General features: G+C 44.5%; 1 protein-coding gene across 5 annotated transcripts in view; it reads right to left on the bottom strand.

The window, feature by feature from the left end:
* Positions 1-19,319, bottom strand: part of LOC120950093 (calcium/calmodulin-dependent protein kinase kinase 1) — a 90,355-nt gene that overhangs the window by 20,306 nt on the left and 50,730 nt on the right. For 4 of the 5 annotated variants that reach the window (XR_005751101.2, XM_040367852.2, XM_049611224.1 and 1 more), the window contains exon 3: positions 8,753-8,881. The exons of the other annotated variant lie outside the window; for it this stretch is intronic. The gene's annotated coding sequence lies outside the window, so the exon portion shown is untranslated. The remainder of the gene's footprint in view (positions 1-8,752; positions 8,882-19,319) is intronic. 5 annotated transcript variants of the gene reach the window in all.

The raw sequence follows: 19,319 nt of genomic DNA on the forward strand, positions 1-19,319 counted from the left end.
TGCTACGCGACAGGTACGACCGACAACGTCGACGTCCGACTCCGTACCATTTTCTGCAAATGGTGAAACATTCAAACTTGATTGGATAAAACGCAACGAGCGACGCAGATGGAAAGCGACACGCGGACAGCAGCAATGCTAATTAAAAGTGATTTATGGTTCACTTTGACGTGGTTGGGATTGTTCGGCGAGGCAGGAGCTTTTCCTGATCAGAAATGACAGACAAATGAAACGTGTCTCACTGCTGCCCTGATGGTATTGGAATGAAGGTGCGCCTTCAGTACACTAGCGCTGAAAATACGTTTTTTACTACACAACAATGGGGAAAACCACTTTGTAATACCAATCGAAGCACGTTTGATAATGAAAGTTAGACATGCGATTCTCCGAATCTGTTGTACACTCGCTGCCTACGGGGTCAGGCGAACAAATTGGCAAAACACGGTGCGTGCGGCAACCCTTCTAACCAGACATAGTATGTTGGTGTAGGAAATTTTGATTCTCGGAATTGTTTACACACAGAAAAGCACTGCACAAACCAACGATTGCATGCATCGGATTGTTAGCAAAACTATGGATTAAGGTAAATCAACGGGATTGTTATTTGTTTGTTACAATGTGAGTATGATTGGACATGCGTAGCAAGCTAGAATTTCAAATAATTTACTGAGGTATAATACACTAAAAAAAAACTAAAACATTTAAACATCTCATAAATCGACCGTAAAGTTAAAGGTTTGATGTACCTTTGGGGCAATTCCCATCAATTACTTGATTGGATCCAACCCTCAATAAGCTCTGGTATACCTTTATAACGGTGTAACAATCAGCCCCTTAACTATCAGCTAAACTTGTTGAAAGCTTGCCAAATCGGTAACTAACTTTTTGGGTATAATTAAGAAAAAAAACCTTCTTGATTAACAAACCTCCCAAGGTAGACTGTTTCGCGCTTTCTAACTGGTGAAATACAAACGAAGCAATTGACTAATTTCGATCAAATCCAAGGACGGGTCAGCTAATGGGCTTATTATAAAACAACAAGTTTCGCAATGATAAGAAGAAAGGCAAACAATGTTCCCGCATGATTTAAAAGCTTTCCTTTTCGTTAATGCGCCTGAAGTTATGCTATTTGCTAAACTGTGCTACGGGTGTGTTTGAGTTGACAGATCCACAGACCAACAACACCATACGGGGGCTAAATAAAATACAGTAAGGTCTATCTAATTGGAATTTTCTCCAATTTCTCGAAATACTCAATTCACAAAATATGTTGTTAAGCAGTTCTACTAAAACCCTAATTTACACGCACAATACATTCCACACAGTAGAGAAGCATTACTTGCAGCGATACTAGTGAGAGCGGAATATTCCATTAGTCATATTCCTCAACAATTTTCCAACGAAAACTGAACCGCTCAAATCCGCCTCTGCGAAAAGTATTTCCCACAGCCTCGATCTACTACTGGTTGGTTCTTACAAACTCTAAAAAGCTTTCTATAGCTCGAATTACGCACCAACTAACCACCAGCCCCCCAGTCGCACGTTGATTCGTGGAATTATTGTTACTGACCACCACACCACCAACACCGCCCAACCCAGCCAGCCCTTTTTACTTGCCCTTTTCGCCTGCTGCCTGGCTTCTTCCCCTCCCCGCACTGAATAAGGTACGGAATCAGCAAATTATGTTTCACTTATTAAAATAGATTGCCATCGGGCTACAATCCACCCGGTTCAGAGCGCCGCCTCGTTGCTGAACCATGCACAATTGGCTTTTTGGGTTGGTTTTTTTTTGCCAACCCGTGGGAGAAGGTAAATAACGAGGGGAGTGTATTATACTACACACACACACACATACACGTACATTGCTTTCGGGGCTTTGAGGTAACGGAGGGTTTCCGTTTTGCGAACGGAACTCATTTTTGTACCTACACGAGCCTTCCCGAAGAACCGTGTTGTGTACGCGGCACACCAGCTGTCACGTTCAATGTGACCTCCGAGAGTTGATCGGAAGAAGATTGCAAACCCTCTCCCTGCGTCCCTGTTTTTTTTTTCAACCCTACATTTCCCTGCCTATGCCCCTTCTCCCGTTTAGTGGTAGTTTTCCCGTGTTTCTGTTTTTGCTGCTCGAGATTTCTGTGCCTTCTCTGTGCTTGTGTATGTGCGACCACTTCAATCAGAAATAATTCCTTTAGCCCTCACGCCGACACGCAATGCCGAGCTGCCTCGCTTGCCCGACTGACCCGATGTGGGTGGGTGGGTCATTCGGTGCCGAATGACGGTGACCTTTCGCCTGTTTGGCTTTCCCTTCACCCGGTTGTATTTCCATCAATCTGCCCATCGCTTGACTTGTAGTGCTATGCTCCGCACGGTGGTCACCGGCAGCTGTCGGAATATGACTGTAGCGCCATTAATTTATTCCGTCTACAAAACTATGCTTTCTCCTCCTCTTGGCAGACTCGGGCCGTTGTACACTTTACGCCGAAGGGGATTTGGATTTTTGCATTTTGTTTTGTTTTGTGGGCGATAAACTATACTCAGCATAATTTGAAATTTAAAGTGAACTACTCTAAATTCAGTCTCACGGGATGGGGGGCAAAAGGTTCACCACCTGCCAGGGCGCTGTAGCGTTCGGCCAAAACATGCCAAACTATGTAAATTATGTGCTGTACCAGAGAGTTTGGCATTTGGGGATCGTAAAATTTGACTACCGTCTGTAGTGTTGTGTAGTGCACTGTTGCCGCACTTTTGTTAAGTTTCAACGCAGCAAGCTGTTTCAATTATACCGCTAACCATTTCCAACGCGCGTGTATATGCTAGCAGCTGGTGTGATTTCGGGTTGAAATCGGTGACCGGAAAATGGTTGCAAGCCGAACAGAAATTGCATGTAATGAAGGTACATGTTTATGTATGGAAATCCTGTAAAAACCTTTTCTAATGAAATTGGTAATGGTGTGCGATTATACGCCTTGAAAATGAAGAAAACAGCTGTGATTTTATAGTGTTGCTGCCGTCTCGAAAACTACCAGGCGTCTCCTTTAGCAGTGAAAGCTTGTACTACTACTTTTCCTAAAATAAACGGGAGAAAATATGAACAATCACGTAAAAGGCTCATCTGCAGATAATAAAAAAATGCAACTTCCAACTGTCATGAATTATCGAGAATTTTTAACAATATTATATGTTTATATTCTTTTAAACTAATTTGTCTTCGTATTCTTAAATATTGTACTACATTTATTACTATTATAATACTATTTTGTGCTTCCTGGTTTATATGGTTCTAATTAAGTTATTAGTTTTTGTATATTTGGTATTACTCGTGTATATACAAATATTACTTTTCTGAAATCGAAGATAAAAAAGCAACCAAATGCCTCGATTAGCCTCATTAGCAAAAAAAACCCATCACCCATCATTTCCTAATTCTTGCAAACTGATTTACTTTCCAATTTATTTTTCCAATTATTAGTTTACTCCCCCGTTCCAAACAGTAGCAACCGCGCCACCGTGTACCATAAAAGATAAAAGGTTCTTTAATTTATTTTACTTTCCAATGCCGTTTCCCAGAAAATCCTTCAACATCTCTGTGAGTGTGGGTGTATGTGTGTTCAAAACTGTGGCAAAAAAATCGTTCAACCAGCCTAGTCAAGCGTACAGCGCAACAAGCATACAAAACGAAACATTAGCCCCACTCCACCTTACGATACTAAACGGAAAGGTAAAACAACGCTGACAAGGTTGGAAAAAACATTTACAAAAAACCAAACCTGTGCTTGCAGCATCCCAAAATCGGTCCCCGCATGTATCGCATTACTTGAGCACGGCTTAAGCTGATCGGAAACAACCTCCGCAAGAGCTTTAAATTTTGCTCGTCAAAGCGAAATTATGGCTGCTATCGTAACCGCGTGTCCTTTTAGCGTGCCCCGTTCGTGCTCGAAGCGATTTGAAGTATGTTTAAAATTATTAAATACCAGTGCTGGCGGGGAAGATGTTGCATTTACAAAAAAAAAGACGTACCGACGCAAGAAAGCAAACATTGTTTACGAAAGAATGCTTGGTTCACAAAACTTTCACTCTTCCTTTTGCCAGCAAACGACGAGCGCCCTGGGCTGTGGGTGGTACCGTGGGAAGAGCTACTCCCCGCAGCATTCAAGTTATTTTTCATGGCGAAAGTATGGCCGAACACAGCGCTTTGTTGGTGCAGCGGCTTTTTGCTTGCTTTAAGACATCATACAAGGCTTCACCTTGCTTAATCCAACAAACCAAACGGTTGTTTCACCTCTTGCTTACTTTGTTGTTGCCATTTGCTCTAATAATCAGTATTACACGATCAACTAAACTGACACGCAGCGTCGTGGCGGCAGCAGTGTAGGCCACACCACCGGAGGCCGCAAACAGCACCGGTTGGATTAGCTAATTAATAGCTAACAACAATCATCAAGATACGCCCTCCAGGTTCGTTAATACAAACATTGACAGCTAAATTCGCAAAACCCCGCTGCTATCCATGTACGGTGTTTTCTACCGTTCGACGATGTTCGATATCAATTATGCAAACAGTGGCAAACCGGTGCTATCCACACGCAGCCTGCCCTCTTACCCCTTCAATCCGTGCGTGCGTAAGGTCAGTGTGCTGCAGTGTGGCACTAAAATGTTGCATTAAGTCTTTGCAATAATGTAGCCAGGCCTCACCGAGCGGGCGATTTATTCGCAACCGCCTCCAGCCATACAACGGATTAAACACGATTTCTACCTCAAGACTCCTCTCCCTAGTGGTGTGTGTGTGTGTAATTAATCCATCCGAGGTTTGCAAAAGTGATCGTTTAATTCCATAGCTGCCGCCTCTGTCGCTGTAGGGTTATGATGTTTCTTACATGTTTTTTTTTTTTGTTTTGTTTAATGTTTGTTTGTTTGGTTCTGTTTTGTTTTTTACCCCCTTTTCGTTCGTGTTTGGGCTCGGTGCTTGCTGAGTAGTGAAAGGAATGATCGATCTATTCCAATCGATTTGCTATTAGACGCCCAGTTTTTCTCTTGTTAAGCGGATTGCAGTTCACGATCTAACGCTGAATCTTAACATTGCGTTTACTGTATTTATTAACAGTCAAAAAATCTCATCGTTTTTGCAATTATTCTGATTTTTATCTTCCCCTGTAGCTTCTCAACCGCCCATTACTTCTGTCAAAGCTTCTAACCCAACAGAGAATAAGACTGTTTGCGAATCTCGCTATCATCAAATCCCCATTTTTTCCCGCATTTTACTATGCCAGAATGACCGCGCAGCATACACGTTGTGGCTCATTGCTTCAGCAAATGGACGCCCGACGATCGGGTTTTGTGCACCAGGGGTAATTGCATGTGATTGCAATTGCATTCACGAGTAACACCTTCCTTGCCGTGGCTCGTCCAACCGGAATCGGAGGCGCCCATCTTCCCGTCCCTCCACCGTTTTGAAGGGGCGTCATAAAACGTACCCTTACGCTGCAAGCATCCGTTGCTGCTGCTGCTGCTGCTGCCCGGTCTATGTTGCTGCTTTGCCAATGCCGTGGTCGAGCGCGAGCAAATGGCTAATTACCGGCCTGTGTGTGGTCATTTCAATCAACCGAATGCAGTGATCAAGTGCGCCACGACGTGTCATAATATCTCTGTTGCCGGCAATAACAACGCGCTGCGAATAAGGCTAGCCGAGCAGGGTGCTGATATCTTAATTATGTTTAATGTTCGCAATATCGTAAGCAAACCGATGTGTTTGTGGTTCGGTTTTCACATTATAACACAAATTGGCCACAATTGTTGCTTTGCAACGATCGCATCGACAGTCGGTAAACCTTTCTATTGCATATATTTGATCATTAGATTCCATCCCAAAAAGTATCATCATCATTGAATTGTATCATTGAAACAATAACCTTCCTGCTTGGTGATTTAATAAACGGAAACCAGCATAAACCGGCCTATGATCCCGCGCTCGGCACAACAATCATAGCTCACTTTACATGTTAACGGTTTTCTATACATTCACTTAAGCTACGGTTGATTGAAAGTAAACGTTTTTGTACCGCCGTCCCAATGACAAAGCCATTTACCTTTTCCTTTACAATACCCATCCGGCCTTTTATAGCGAGCGTATGCAAATGTTATGCGCCATGCGCGCCCCCTTTTTTTTGCAAACTGCACACCTCAAGGAGCCTTCCTGCGCGGTGCGACAGCAGCAGCCACGGGCCAGCATACGGCCTCGGTGTCCCACACTATCATATCGCTCTCGCGGTGCATGTTTTCGCGGTGAGCCATCACACGCGGCCCGGAAGCACGCAGAAAACTTCTATCTCACGCGCGTTGCGTGACTACAAAAATGCACACACGCGCGCACGCACACATTGCTTTAGATTTCAATTAAGATTAAGCGCATCTGGAGCCCGCCCCGTGTCAATTCTGCACCATTCTGCTTTTCACGCCCCCTTTGCGCAAGATCGCAGGTTTGCAGCCAAACAACCAACCACACGTCCGATGTACCGTTGCAGACGTGACAGATTTCGAACGTCTTGGCGTGGTCCTCCTCTCCCGGTGGCGACAGTTTCAGGTGATCCAGCGATCGGAAGCTGGTCGATCGCCGGCCGGCCTCGCTCGTCTGCGTTCGCGTGATGTGTCGATACGTCGTCGACGTTTTCGCCAGTCGCCCGACCGCCATCACGCGACGGGCTCCACGGCGGGCTGGAGGTGGTGGAGAGTTCGCTTAGCTAAACCGGATTAACCAGTCCCAGTGGGATGGGAAGTACCGCACGCTGCTCCCGCCGTTCCCGTCGTCGTTGGAATCTGCCGTGCAGCGCAAAGTGTGAGCGCACTGCAGTGAAGGTCCAATTTATGGGGCTGCTTTCGTTTTGCGGGGCAAAACAGGAAGATATCAAGATGCATGACAGTTTTTTTTGTGCTGCTGCTGTTGTTGCTGTCATGACAAAGCGTTGCAGCTGCACGCAGCGAGATGACACGGTAGCGTGTGGGAATGCTCTCGATTGGCTGCGAAATTGCGACAGCATTTCGTGGGCGCATTAAATATAAAATCCATTCCAAACGTGTTCACCCTTTTGCAGGGGAATTTTTTAATGGTATTGTTTGGTTGTTACAGGTCTACAGTTAGGTGAGCTGAAATCGAAAATCTATTTCACTCTATTAGTTATTATGAGCTCGTGATCGGCAACAATTGGTAAATAAAACCCGTAAAAGCCAACAATCTAAGTTCATGATTGGGGCCCTTTCCGTTGTATGTTCGTAGGCTGAAATTTCAGCCTGTCAGCTGTTTGCAATGTATAGCAGTTTTCGAGCAGCTATCTAAGTGAGTATAATATACAGGTGGGCTTATCCCAAGGTGTATGAATTTTGAAGGCTGATTTTTATCGCTTCTGCTTCTGAATGAAGATTTTAAGAGTGTATTGAGTATTCGTCAAGCCTCCAGAAAGCTCGTTTGAGCAAAAGGTTTCACTCGTTCTGTTAAAAAGTGATGCTCAAAATTGATTATAAAAAAATGCTATGAGACCACCTGGACTACATACACTTTGATTCTATATTGCATCACCTGATCTCTTTAATGCACCTTTGGATAAATGTAAACAAACCCGTGTTTTCGACCAGGTACTCGAATCTAATTCTAGCTTTGTGGCTAGAATAATCTAGACTAAAAATAGCAGGCTAGTTTTTTGTGTGGTTTTGTATGGAGTGTTTACATGATTTTAGCTTTCAACTGTCAAACTCCATACAAAAAACTAACTAGAATCGTGAAGGCCCCCATTATTGGTATTTGGCGCCGCAATGTATCTGTAGCTCTATGTATTCAAATTTTGTCTAATGATATTTTCCTGTTTACATAAAATTGAAACCTCTGCATTGGCATGCAATGAAGCGTCTTCTCGATTGTACAAATCAGCCGCCGTATCAATGCAACAAAAAAGGTGTGGGCGATAGACATTCCCGCACAGCGCTCGATAGCCCGAACCGGATAGGGTTGAACGTTGGCGAGGGATGTCATGTTAGTGAAAACCCCACTCTGCCCACTGCTCCGACAACAAGTTTCCGAAACTAGCTTTCGACTGGCAACATCTGCTCTGCAGTGCTCATTTCCAAAGGTTCTCCCTCCTTCCTGCAACGCCACGGTCGCGGTTGTGATGGTGTCGATAAACATATTGCCTATGCGCCATTCGGCGGCAGGCAAACATAATTAATGCAACGACCGTAGCAGGACGTGATTTCATTTCTACCCCGAGCGGTGGACCGTATTTCCCTCGATTACCCGCGTACACACAGTGCGACCCCAAATATGTTCGAGATGCGGCCGTGGGATTCTAGCGTACATGCACATGGACCGGACCAGTTCATTTGCAAACCTTTTCGGTGACAGACAGAGCGTGAAAGTGTGCTTCTGCACGGACAAGAGAGCAGCGCTTGCCTCTCCAAGAAGGTGTAGAGTTCGCGTTACGCTTGCACGCATATCGCGTGGAACAAGGGTAAACACGATCGCCCACAGTACAACCACGGTCCGCCGCTGTCAGCAGTCTTGGGCGGTGAAATACCACCCGAAACTGTGGACGACGCATGACGCGTGCCATCGAATTGAGCAGGGATTACTAGTGGAGCTAGTCTCTTGCAAAGCATACACAAGCAGTTAAAACGCTCAACAGCGCTGGAGAAATCGATACAGGAGCTATATGTAAGTGATTTTATGATAATTCTCCACTCAATGTAAATCATTACTTATAGAGATTACCTGATTGCTGAAAAAACAGTCAATGTTTTCAAGCGTCTATGTTGCGGCATCAACAAGTAACTGTTATATTGTTACTTCGGGTTTCGTGCATGATCGCACTGCACATGGGAATGGGTTGATGAAGGAATTCTGAAATGGAAAAAAGGGGAACAAAAATATTTTTTAAATAACCAGACGGCTTTAAAAAGCTTTCTAGATTTTGTTTGTTTTCAAAATAAAGCAATATGAATGTTTTTTTTTTGTGGCGTCATATCTTCCATCGCACGCAACTGCTGTTTTTTCCATTCAAATCTTCACATCAGACAAAGCTGCTGCCGCTGAAAAGCGATAAAACTTTTCACCAAATCCCTCACATTCATTCAAGTGCAACGGGAAGCCCTTTTGCCCGGAGCACTCATCTCCCCACGGCAGACGATGATGCCGGGTGGCTATTGAGACGCCACAAAAGTGCTGCTGCGCCCGCCGGTTTCGGTGGGTTTCGGTCGAGACGAAGATCGTTGAAATCATCCACTAAAGCTTAACCTTTAACGCAAATAAAAATCATTCACCCGTTCGCCCATCACTCGGCAATCGGTTTTCAAAGCGACCAACCACCTCGTGTTCTCTCGATTCTTCAACATTTGCCCCACACGCAGCTACTCGCTTTTTGGAATGGTTTTTGCTTGAGTGCTATCATCGTGCTTACTTCCCAGGTTTTTTTCTTCTCTCTCTCTCTCTCTTTCGCTCTACACTATTTGCATAAGGTACAAGAATTTGTGACCATTTTTTGTTTTAGTTTTCAGTTCATGCAAGGGTTTTCTGCTTGAGATAACCTGAACGGTTAGTACACACGAACGAGTTGTGTCTGTTGGTTTTGGTTGCTCCACGCCTTGTTGAAGTTGCTGTTATTCATGTCAGGAGGGCTGTGGCGTAGGATGTGTGTTCCCGAAAGGAAGGATTGAGCAAAACGAAAAAGATATTAGCGGTTGACCGAGTTTTCCGATCGTCAACCTCGGTGGGGTTGGGCTTTTGCACATCTACTCACTTTAGAAGTTTAGATAGTTCCAGAATCGCCTGCCCGATTTTGAGCATACTGGGTATGGTTGAAATTCTCAACCAATGTTTGATGTGTTATCTTTAGAGGATATTTTTTTTTGTCTCAAGTTGCAGTGTTATGTTAAGCTGTTATAATAAGTAGAACTGCGGTTTCATTGCTACACACCATTAAGCTAGCCTTTGTAAGCAATATTTGGCAAGTGCGATGAACATTTTCCATATAAAGGAATAAATTCAGTCTTCCAAAAAGGAGAAAACCAGGCTTAGATATTCACTACGGTGTCTGCATTCACTGTCTTTGAATGTTATTGAAGTTATTGAATTATCAACCCTCAGGCTGTAAGTAGAGCTGAACAGACCCGTACAGGAAGTGAGCTAAAGTTAATGGTATCGTGAGACAAAACTCCCAAATTGTGTTTGATTTATTTGATCTTGGATAATCCTGCCCCGGTTGGTCGACACCATTTCACCACAGACACACGTGTGGTAAATATGACTTCACTTCAGATGGCTAGCCAGTGAGGTTGCAATCTGCTTTTCGATTGTGAAGCAATAACAAAAAACTCTCAACCCCAATGCTGAAGCAAAAACCTATTGAACAAACCACACTAACAACGACTCTATAAAAGAGCCCAAATGGAGCGCTTTTTTCATCCCTCTCGCCTAAATGTTGAACCACATTGGCAAACCGAAATGTTTGCGGTTCCGCTGCAAGTTCCCTGCTGGCACACTCACAGTGCCAGTGCTTGTGTTTTGCTCCGTCGTTCCGAGAGTTACTCGCCGGATCCGGGGCATCCTTTTCACAGCAGTGCTTGCTTCACTCAACGGTCTACTGTTGCTACTACTACTTCGGGCACATCGGGCTCCGGCATAGCACCATATTTAACAATGTTTTGAATGATTTACTGCTACGCAAACGCAACGTGCGGCCAGCCATATTTACCGTCCATAACTCGTAGCTGACTGTTAACTGTCGCAGGTTCAAAGGAAGCAGCCATATATTCGGCCCGAACCATTCCTTACCCCGAATGCGGACCCCCCCCCCCCCCCCCCCCCCCACAACGTTCCGTTAACGCGCCCGCTCGGCGTAAACCAGTTAAAGAGATTCGAAGGAAAATGCTACTAACAGCGTGGGGTTTTAAATTGTTTTCTCAAGCGCTCTGTGTGCAATGGGTAGAGGAAAAATCCTTCCTTATTTCATGGTTCTGCTTGCAGTAGAAACTCTACCGTTGCTTAAGTGCGGGGAATAAATACACTGTAAATACTTGCAAATAAAAGTTTAAGTCAATAGATAACTGCAATTACGTTATAATTGTACTGTACCATCTTCGTGTTTCTTTTTGTAGATTTTTAGTAAAATTCTTCATCTGAGAGAAGAAATGATCCTTAATCATTTTATCTCACTTGAACGTACACAAACACACATGATTCCTTACATGAACGACAAGTACAAGTAGTAATAATGCTCGGGAATTTTAGGCTTCTCCATCTCCATTCGCTCAAAACTCAATGGAATGCAACCCAGCTGGAAACTTGGCCAGAGAATGCAAAATCACCCAGCCAAAACTAATTATTGCTTGTGGGAAAAGTTTTCACCAGCTGCCTCCCTACCACTCGTAAAGCTCCATCGGTAGCGTTCAGTCGGAAACTCGAAAAAGCTCTAATATATTCACTCTTTGTGAAACTTTTTTTCCTCTCTTCGTACATATCCCTTCAACTCCCTCCACCGTCTTTACGCTTCAAAGCTCAGCGTGCGGAAGAAGAAGAAGATGGTCAAACGATAAACTTTGGTGCAAAAGTTTGGATTTTTCTTTTCCTGTTTACCGGAACTCCGATGATGATGATGATGATACGTCACCGTATCAATGTTTTCCATTCCACCGCAAGGGGGAACGCCCCCCCACTCCACCGGAAGCGGCTTGAGAGGTTCATATTTTGTTGTGCTGCTGCCGTGTTTGTTTGTTTGTTTGTTGACTCGTGTTCGTGTTGGTTGGTTTGATAGTTGAAGCACCTGTTTTGTGCTGTTTTTTGTTTTGTTTTATGTTCACCAAACCTCAAACCATTCGCTCACGACGCTCTCGAGTTATGCTGACCGGTGGCGGCCGTGGCAGCTATGCATTTGGCAAAGTTTTTCCCAGCCCACATTCAACTCGGGCTTCCCAATTTGCAAGTATGATTAAATTTACTTCCTCGAAAACTTTCGTCCATTCTGCAGCTATTGGTGGTTTATGGGCCGATTCCCACCCTTCCCCTCGTTGGTCCTTCTTCCTGTCATGCGAAACTATGCCAAGAAAGTTGGATAACAACTAAACTTGAATCATTAAGGCTAGATTGGCTTAGATGTCAAAAACTCCGTCTGCATGCTTTTAATGGAATCATTAGGAGAGAGTGGCATGTGGGCGTTGTTGCCTTCGAGAAAATTATATCGATACTATTTTTTTTGTTAATTGAAATGAGGACACTTTTATGCTATGGACTGTGGAAAACAAATATCCTTTTCTGCTCTTCACTTGCAAGGAACAGGAACAGAAGAAAGGAGAAAAGAAAAGCGCGATAAACCACACATTTTCTACATAGATTTTGTTCTTCTAATAGAATTATAGTGTTTAGTGCTGTCTTAAATTCACGTTCATGATTTCGAGCAAGGGAATTGTGATTTAAGCTTACACCTTTTAAACCATTCCTCGTTTTATGCTTTTGAAAGCTCCATAAACCTCTTCTAGGCAGTGAAAGTTTTGGCTGAAAATGTTGCACCAACTTCCATAAGGACATATACATTTGTCTCGTCCTTCATCCTTGCTCTATTGTTGCTTTCGGCTTCTCGCTTTTAACTTGTGCCAAGCCGTTTATTAGATTAGTCGTTTCGCTGCAGCATCCGGCAACACCGGGGCACACCGACGACAAACTGTCAAGGGTCCAATTTTGGCCGCGCTTTGTAACACTTTTTCCAATTAACTGTGAATTCGCGAAAGGGAATAGAAGGCGAATTTGCGACCCTACGAATCTTTCTCTGTGTGCAGTTTTTTAGAACCAAGCCAAAAAAAAAACCTTCGCAAACGCGTATCGTGTCCCTAACTTAAATTGCTAAACCAGCTGAAGCAGCGGCAACAGCAGCCGCGGAGTTAAATCGATATTCTATTTTTAGCCTTCCCATCCTTATTGAATTCACCTTCTGCTTTGCAGCTGCTTCTGTACGTGTATGGATGTATCCTACTGTCATCCTATCTAGTTCGCTTTAAGAGTCCCGAAGGACTGTTACGTTCCCGTGCGCTTCGTTCGTGCTCCGCGTTCCAGGGATACTCAGTCTCAGAACTTTCAACCGATCCGATCCGAACCCCAATCTACCAGACACAGACAAATAAACGCAGGCAGCGTAGACAAAAAAAGGGCAACAAAAGTTTGGATCCGTAATACGGTCAGTAACTGTTTGTGAACCACACTTACCGGCGTGTTTATGAGGCGTGTACCACAACCCCGACGAAAACAGTGTTGTCCCCCTGGCACAAGCAATCTGTATGCAATCAGCTGTACCACCGTTCCCCATTAGGGTCAAGCCATGGGCGATGGCCACTTTCTTTCTCACTCTCTCACACACATACACATTTTTCTAGCCCTTAGAGGCTGTCGCACAGGAAAGCACAATCAAATGTTGTATGGTTTTACCCTCCACCCAGCCTGCTCAGAACTAGTCGGCGGCGTCACGCGACGCATAAAATAGACTTGTGCTCGACCAGCGGTCGCTCCACTGGTGTGGGTTGCTATGGTTGCAAATGAGCGTGAAAAGAAGCAGTTCGGAAAAATCGCTTCATAAACTTCACCTATTGGTGCCATTTCCTTCCACTCTCCCTTGTACGGAAAATGGCATTGAGTCTATGTGTGTGTGTGTATTGCTGCTGCCAAATGAAAGGGAAAATATTACCCTCCACCTCTAACCGATGATGTTGTGGACGAGGCGAATTTTAGCTCCCACAAGCTTCCAAACAAAGCCCCTGCTGCCTTACGTTGCTCCGCCGTTCGGTCATCAATAGCAGCGGCACAAGGTCGCTGTGCAAAAGGAGGACCAAATTCGTGACAGGATGCATTGTAACGTTGTGCTGGATGGGAACGGTCGAAAGATGATTACTTCCAAGAATACACACACACACAGTCGCAATCAAACGGCAAACTAGCGACAGCCACGCGTGAACTAAAGATTAGTCGCATGGGTGGTACACGGTGGGGCACGATAAGGACCATCATGATGGTTTATGATTATTGCGCCGGGATTAGGAGGAAATGGGCAAAAGAGCTAAGGAAAAACAAGAAACATCACAATTAAAATATTTTATCTTGAATATTAGATACATTTGAACTAATTTTAACAACATGCTTGAAATATTGTTAACATTGAAGTTGACAGACTGCGGAAAGATAGTTTAAAAGAGTCAGCAAGTGAGGCAAGTTCCAGCATTTTGATTGGCAAGTAGGTTTTTTATTGTTATGGTCGGAGGATTTTCCATTATTTTATATACAAAAAGTGTTCCTCAGATGCTGTCTTTTGCTTGGCGAATCGTGCACAATTAAATTAATAAAGCAGCAACGATTAAAGGAATGGTGTAGAGATTTATCAAAGCCCCTTTACATCATCATATCGCGTCGTGAGCCCGGACAGGCACAGATCATGAACGTTGGCGTAGGTCACCGCAAGAAATTACGCTAAACGATCAAACGCCTCGCCCGACCCGCGTCCATCTCACGATGACAATGCTACATTGACAAGATCAAGATCAAGATTAGACGACAACTCACAACAACCGCTATACGTGAGTGTGTGTGGCGGGCAAATTGCCCCAAACGAGACATTGTACGCGATGCAATTGTTGCGACACGCGAACATAACAATCATCATAAGCTGAGTTGAGGGTGGTCGGGAGCTGATGTCGTGATGAATATGTGTTGCTATCGGCGATGATAGTTCCAAGTGGCGTGCTCAAATTACTGCTTGCTAGCGATTCGTTACGAGAAGAGGAGAAACAGCTTGGTTATTGAAAGCAACAAAATTGATGAAACCGCTTGTATTGTTCGGGAGAAATATTTTCCTTCATATTTGGTTCTTCCTTGGTTGGTAATTTTGGTAACACGATGCGTGCCATTTTCACACCTCTTTTGAACACCACAAATACCACATACACACCCGTACACATTTCGCGATCATGCTAATAGGACGGTGCTAAACAAAACTGTTTGAAAACCACCACTAATTGATTTAACACATCCGTTTCTAATGGACATGCCCGATGGTAATTAGCACGCTACATTCTCGACCGCCAGTGTGGTCATCAAACAAACAATCGTGCCATGCCATGTATCACTTTCCCGCGGAGTGCGCTATCGACGTTACAACAATGTGGTTTTGATAACCCGCCCTTCGGGTGTGAAATGTTGGTTAAACAGAAAAAAAGCATTAAAAACAAACAAACTGTTTCATCAATTTGTTACTCCGAAAAGAGTTCCATTCCTTTCTCGATTGAATGATAAACACACCACAAACACACAAACATACACACTTTTAAAGCAATATACCAGAAAATCAATATCAAAACGTTCATTTCCTTTCACCGTAAACTGGTTGGGGGAGGGCTGCGGTGTATCTAACCGAGAGCGCTGCCCAGAAACTAATTTACGATGTTGACCGTCTCAATCAGTCCCCGTTCTCGGTAGTAGTGTAATAGTGTGATAGTGCATTTTCCAAACAGGCAGCCGGGAAGAAAGGTTGCCCCGGCAGCGCTCGAACAGTATCATGAACCGTTCTAACAGGAGGGCAGGGTTGTTATTGAAATTTCCGGCAGCGTGCTACACCGAGTAACAGGTGAAAGAAGCCAAATTACCAACCCAACCTATAGCAATGGTTTGTGTTGTGTTGTGGACCCGGGAAAGCCCCAACCGCTTCGCTCGATTCTGCCCAAAGAAAGAACCAGAAAGAACGCGGTAGAAGCGTGCGGGCTGGCTGGTAACAAACAAACGCAAACGAACGAACAACAATGCCGGAAATGCTCACTTGTACGTACGTACTACCTTAGCCCTTGAGGGTTTACACCCCAACCAGTCCCTTCCTTCCACTCCTACTTCTACTTCTACTCCTACTCCTACTCCTACTTGATAGGTTAATGAAGTTGGCCTCGACCTAATTTTAGGCTACCTTTCTCCTGCGGGCTTGCGGGGCCTGTAGATGGTGAGTTTGGGGATGGAGAGGAATTCAAAACAAGGACATTTTAGAGGCGAGTTTAAGTGGCGCTGGTATTAGATTAGCAGAGTGATGGGGGGATCACTGATATTACCAGCAATCTGATTGGCATAGGCAAGGAAGAGTACTGTACTGTTGTTAAAGTTAAATACATTAATTCGTATAAACAGTCAAAGAGGCTTTTGTATTGTCAGGGGCTGTAGATTGAAGTAGATGAGTTCTAAGAAGATAAGCACAACTGACGTCCTAGTTCCATTTGAAGAAAATCATTTACATTAATCAAATCATCATTCTGTGTGTGGCACATTGACTCACATTGAAAAGAGATTTATAAAATCCTGATCCTTTTCAAGTGTGTCTCTTGAACCTAACAGCATCGACCCAGTGGGGGATAGTGAGTCTTAATTAACTGCAGTGTTTTTAAGCACGGATCAAGATCCGGCACAAAAGCCGGCGCTTCACTGCACTGTGCATGTGACAACACCGGCGATGTGTAATGAAGTATCCACCTGGCTGTGTTAGAGACGTACCTACGATACGTCCGTTCATTCGTTGCAACGGACAACGCTCGACAACCGGCACACTCACTGCTCTCTGCTGATGCTTGACCAAATCCTACTACAAAACTCGTACACTTCATCCCGTGTCGGTTGTGTGAAGCGTGCTGCACTTGATGGCTACGGTGATGAAAGTGGGACAGAGCAAACAGTCAACACCTGCGTTTGATCCAGAGCAGGCCCAGGATGAATCAACTTGTGCCCATCGGAAAAGCCATCGAAAAGAGTGTGCAGCTGAATGTTGAGCTTTCGCACTAAACAAGAGCTGTAATGCGATATGCTGATACCGTTGCGATGCTGCGCTTGTTTCGGAAGTTCGCGGAGCGAACGTTGCTAGGTCATTGCGGGGGAAAAACAAGCCAACACGGAGGGAGAAACTTTTCAATAAATTGTTCGAAGTAGGACAAAATTTCTGTTAAAATACACTTCCACAGTACTCACTGTAAATACTATATAAGTACTTGAAAAGTATTAGTCTTCCTACACGATTCACCAGTTTTAATTGGCAAGTTTGAGTTTATATCTCTCATAATGCTATTAATATGATCAAGTTGTAAACTTTGGCTATTATTTGTATCACACAGTACGGTTTAGAAAAACAAAATTACCCGAACGTGCCTAATGTACCTACGTGCGTACGTACTTTTTACGGTAGCCATTATTTACCTACCCTAACCGCCACCCAAAAAATGCCCAATAGCCAACCTGGCAGGCGATGGATGGATGGATCATTTTGAAAACATCCTCCGGCTGTTTGCTGTTCGGCTCGTTCTGCTCTATCGCTGGCAGTATGCAAAACGTTCAACTATGGCGTGACGCGCACCGCTGGAACGATCTATAGCGTGCCTTAGAGGAAGATTAGCAGGAGTTATACTGTCTGCGTGAGTGAAACTCACGTTTACCATGAACCTTCTCCTCATGGCCCATGAGCGTCCAACAGCATCGCTTCCACTTGTAGCCCACAAGCATGCCAAAGCTTCCTTCGCTATTTTTCTACTTGAAGTTTGAATATTTTCCCCAACCAGTTTTCGGTGCGCAGCATTATGTGATGGCTGAACACAACGCCATCCATTTCCGCGCTGCAAAACTTTCGGGTGGTGTGCCTAGTAGTGAACTAATAAATTATACATTGCTCTCATTTTAAGCGCTCACCGAATGGTTATCGCCCTCCGGGGCCACCAAAAATTCCAGCACGTGCACAAATAATAAAAACTATATATATACACCGCCACGTACCATACACCAAGCCGCGCCGAGTGTTCGTGCCCGGAAGGGGAGTATGTGTAGCTCATAATAAAGCGCGCAGCACCAGCATAGCAGAGACCGACCGATGGAGCTTTTAGCCTGGCCACGGCACCGCAGCCTTGCCGTGACCACCGCGTGAATCTCCCCCACGGTCATCCATTCTGTGTGCTCGTGTCGTGCGTTTACGAACGCCGAACGTCGAACAACTTCATTCTTGTGCTTCGGGGCACATTACTTACGCTTCTAATCTTATTGGACAGCATCGGCCATCGGGTCTGTGCGCACGGTGTTGTACGGTAGTACGGGGAAATGGCTAAACGAAAGGGTTGAAATTACTGGAACTGGAATTGCTGGATGGCGGTGGGGCGGTTTGGGAGGAAACGTGTTGTTTCTTTACTGCTTTACTGTGGCGAAACAGATTGTGCAGGGGCCGGATTCTAAAAGGCTCGACGCTTTATTGTACCACGGGAGCGAGAGAGAGAGAGAGAGAGAGAGAGAGAGAGAAAGAGAGCTATGGAGAGAGAGTATACGGCTAAGTGGGGTAATCCGTTTATACCTGACAAGGCAATTGCTCATAAATTATCTTTTGTGAAGAAACTGGTGGAAACTAATTACTCTGAAGGGTTAGCAATGCACTGGAGGGTGTAAATGTTTGTAACCCTGATTTTTTTTGCCAATCAAAAGCAGAGAGGATATAAAAACGAGTATAAAAAGCACCGTTGTTAAATTGTGTTGTTAAATTAACCATTGACTTAAATCGTACATCCTGAAAGTTCCTAACAGGAAAGTTCCCAAAAAGGTATCATCATGATCGCTTCAAACATAATCGAATACGCCATTTCAAATACCGAACAACAAATGTTTCGCCCATAAATTCAACAAAATACCAGACTATCACCCTCCTGACAACGCTCAATTAGGGGTTTATCGTTTCACTTACTAGATGGTTTGTGGAAAAGCGCTGAACTAGCGCCGAACTGGGAACCGTACCGACCGACATGTACAGCGAAAATGGCTCGATTTCCGACACACAGCCGCAACAGCGAGGAGCCACCACCACCACCACCACTAATTCCCAGCTGCATGCATGCAACATTTAAATTAATCTTCTTACGTACCAGGCTTATCGCGCGGTAAGCTTTCAATGCGCTTCCCCCGGTTGTAATATCTTCCTTTTCTTCACTGGTGGTACTACTAGGTGTTTAGCTCAAAAGGTTAGAACTAATTTCCCCGTTCACCCGAATGTTCCGTACTGCTTTTCACGGGGTACAGTAGTGGTTGCTTTCCTAGGTTGGTTGGAGGGAAGGAAATACGTACAAGGTTTGTGCGTCTTCTACCATGTTGCATGCTATTGCGGTTGCCGAGCAATATTCGTACGACCATCGTGCAGCACCCAGGAAGTATTATGAAGCAATTTTAGCACATTATCTGTGCACACCGAACCGTGCCCGTAGCCCGTACCACTTGACACGTTGCAGTTTTTGGAAAATGGTAAACTCTAAACGAT

This window comes from Anopheles coluzzii, chromosome 2 (genome assembly GCF_943734685.1).
Source record: "Anopheles coluzzii chromosome 2, AcolN3, whole genome shotgun sequence".
In the NCBI taxonomy this organism is placed as follows: domain Eukaryota; kingdom Metazoa; phylum Arthropoda; class Insecta; order Diptera; family Culicidae; genus Anopheles; species Anopheles coluzzii.